Genomic DNA, 3,508 nt, shown 5'->3' with positions numbered 1-3,508 from the left:
TAACACCTAAGTAGGGTCTTAACATAATTTATCTCACTCGTCAATTAGTCATGTTATCTTTAGGTTAACAATTCCAATTGCTAAGTAATATAAATTATGACACCCTACCCAGTTCATAATTAATTAAAATCGACTATCCTTTGAGCTAGTCTCAATTTCTTAATTATGACTGCAATTTGAGAATATTATAATCTTTAATATCATGTAAATGATTAAACTTTCATATAGTTCTTATATTTATTAGATTTACTAATCTAGGTCACTTTAGCAACTACAAGATTAGTAAATTTCATAAATATAAAACTAATAATATTCTCGTTATTTTGTTTGAATGGCGTTTATGCAAAATAATAATGAACGAATTGTACAAAATATGTACCGTCATATGGATCATATAATTCAGCACATACAACTTCATATACTATAAAACAATTTTCAATACATACAATTCAAGCACCGAAAGCTTGCACATAATTTTATACGGTCTGCTGTATATGTACTCTAATCATTTAAATATAAACGCTAATATAAGATAATCAAAATATAAATACATACAGAATAAGCATTGATATATTGCACATAATTCAGCACACAAACTGCATATATTTCTTTTATAAAATTAATCCAGTGACAATGGACTAAAGAAAATTGTATTTTATATGTTGCTGCTAACTAGGAATTAAATATTGAGCACAGATGGTCAACCAATTTTTTGAAAACAAAATTCTTGTTTCAGTGCTTTTATCGAAAAGACTCTTTAAAAAAATAATTATTGAATTTTGTATACAAAACAACAGCCACGAGTCTCTTGTTTCCAAAGCGAGAGAAATTAAAATATTTGAAGGCGCATACAGCAAAACAATATTTGATCTTAAATATAATTTCATGAGATAATGCAGCCGTAAGATTGGGATTATAAGTTCTAAGATGAATCGATTTCAAAACCCTGCTCTGATACCAATTGAAAGACTTTTATTTATTTTATGCGGAAAACTTTAATCACAGAATCTTGAAATCAAATTCATCTTAAGAACATATTCACATAATTAAGATTATCGACATACCGTTCGCCATGGATTTCGATAGAGACGATGAACGATAGCAATCTACAAGCCGAGCCTAGCCAGGCCTCCTTCGGATCTCCTTGAGAACTTTATTCGTAGCACACCTTCTTCTCTCTATCTCTCTAATATCACAACTCACTAATATTCTGTAAGTGATGTAATTCTCAATTGCGTCTGATGGTTGAGGAGAAGAGCTGTGGATTTCTTTTATAGACGAGAGAAGAGGCCACGATTGATTTGTAACGGCAGAAGACAAATCCCACCCATCATGGTCTTTTACTGCCTTCAACGTTACAAATCAATTACCATAAAATCACCTTAATACCATGATTTGAATTACCCACAATTTAATTAATTAAAATAAAGATTAGTGGACCAAAAATTAAAACGTTTTAAAACGTAAACTAACACCACCTTCATCTCCTCCACCATAAAAACCCTATTCATCCGTTGCTCGGCATACAACGGCCAGGCGATCATGGGCACCCCGAACGAAATCGCTTCCAGAATGGAGCTTCTCCCGCAGTGTGTCACAAACCCGGCCACCGAGTCGTGACTCAGCATCTCCTTCTGCGGGGCCCACGATTTCACCACGAGACCCTTCTCTTTCGTTCTTTCAAGGAAACCCTCCGGCAGCACCTCCTCCAACTCCGGCGAACTCCCCCCACCGACCACAGAAACCTATGCCCACTCTCCTCCAAACCAATTGCCATTTCTTTCAACTGTTGGCCGGAAAAGAAACCCCACCTACCGAAACATAGGAAAATTACGCTTTTACCCGGCTGTGAATGAAGCCACCTCAAGCACTCATTCTCCTCCACTTCACCGCCGTTGGTGACTAATTCACCGTCGATCAACGGTCCGAGTAGATAAACAGGCGGCGGGGTAATTGTTGGAGCACCCGCGGGTATGCACCAACCGTTGGACAACGCTTCCTTGGCTCTAAACTCGAGCGCGTCAAATGAGTTGACCAGGATTCCACTTGACATCTGCATGTTCTTCGCTGCGGACATGAAGTTTCCGTAAGTGACGGTCTTGCGAAAGTGCATGGCATCGGGAAAATCCGACGAGTGGAGGGGCGGGCATCCCGGAACTTGTATGAAGTCGTTCAAATCCCCAATGTCTTTCTCGTATGCTTCGTCTATTGTCGGGAAATACAGCAATGTGCACGTGAAGAAAGCGCCGCTGCTCACGTAGTAGTAAGAAGGTATCTTCAAGCTTGTGGTGACTTCAAACGCCGCGTCGCAGAAGAAATCGACGATGAATGCTTTTATTACTGTGTTTTTTGCAGAGATCATATCTTCCAGGAATTTTCGGAGGTTTTGTCTGTCGAACACGAGTTCCACAGGATCGGTGGTGAAATTTGGAGGGAGAGCCGCGCTGGGGAGGCGGCGGTAAGTGACTGCCGTGGCGGCGGCGGAGATGGGCGGCGGCGGCGGCGGTGCTTGTTCGGGGCCGCAGCTGAGGAGTATGATGACGGAGAGGGTGGGGTTGTGTTTGCTGATGAACTTGGCCAGCTGTGACATGGAATTTAGGTGCACCGCCGAAGCATAGAGAATTATAGTTTCTTCCATTGATCTGCCAAAATGTTGATTATTTTTTTGTTTAATTTTTTTTAGCACTGCTTTCAGATTCAGCTTCGAAGAAGGTTTATATTACTAATTTTTAATTAAAATAATATATATTATAATATTTTTATCATATTTAAGTATGAAAAAAAAGAAAAACTAATTAATTCAAATAATTATAATAACGTATTGCACTTAATGTTTTGGGATTGAAAGGTAGGGTTGGGATTGGGCTTGTTTTTATCTACCAACCGATCAATTATCGATCAGATTTTAGGCGGATAATCACATTTCAACCGATCTATTGAATCCGATCGAAAATTTCAACCAACCTATCTATAATGGGCTGGTTGATGGTTTCTAAGTGGTGGTTGAAATTATCAAAATAGTTAGTATTTTAAATTTTAAAAACAATCAACAAAGGAAATTTTTTTGACATAAATCTTCCATCAGTTTCTTTATACCCAAGCTTAAACAAAAAGCCCACAAAACTCCACTAACACTTTTGTGCATGTTTGAAATTACTTTGAATTTCCTAATGATATGCCTAATTGGGTCGACCCAATGAGCCTCCAATCTATCTAATAACTAAGCCCACGAAAGCCCAAACACCTTCAAAATAAGGCTTGGGCCCAACAAAGTAAACTCAACCCAATCAACGATATATAAATAGAGGTTTTTACTCATTTATTAAGGTACGTTATATTATTTACAAGTAATCTAGAGTGCTTATTCTCTCTACCATCTCCACGATCCGTACATCTGACTTGAGCGTCGGAGGGGTTTCCGCCGGATCAACCCCCGGCTTAGTTCACGTGTGTTCATTTCGCAGGGACCTCAGGATCATCAAATTGCTAAGCTACTGATCCGCTTTGC

The 3,508-nt window shown here is 38.6% G+C and overlaps 1 pseudogene; it reads right to left on the bottom strand.

The window, feature by feature from the left end:
* Positions 1–1,119: 1,119 nt before the first annotated feature.
* On the bottom strand, positions 1,120–2,648 carry LOC148768408 (chalcone 4'-O-glucosyltransferase pseudogene; annotated as a pseudogene).
* Between the last annotated feature and the right edge of the window lie 860 nt (positions 2,649–3,508).

The sequence above is a fragment of the Erythranthe guttata genome, chromosome 8 (genome assembly GCF_056151865.1).
Source record: "Erythranthe guttata isolate IM_541 chromosome 8, IM_541, whole genome shotgun sequence".
Classification (NCBI taxonomy): Eukaryota; Viridiplantae; Streptophyta; class Magnoliopsida; order Lamiales; family Phrymaceae; genus Erythranthe; species Erythranthe guttata.
Note: the sequence above shows the minus strand (reverse complement) of the source record. Positions and strands in the feature narration are given on the sequence as shown.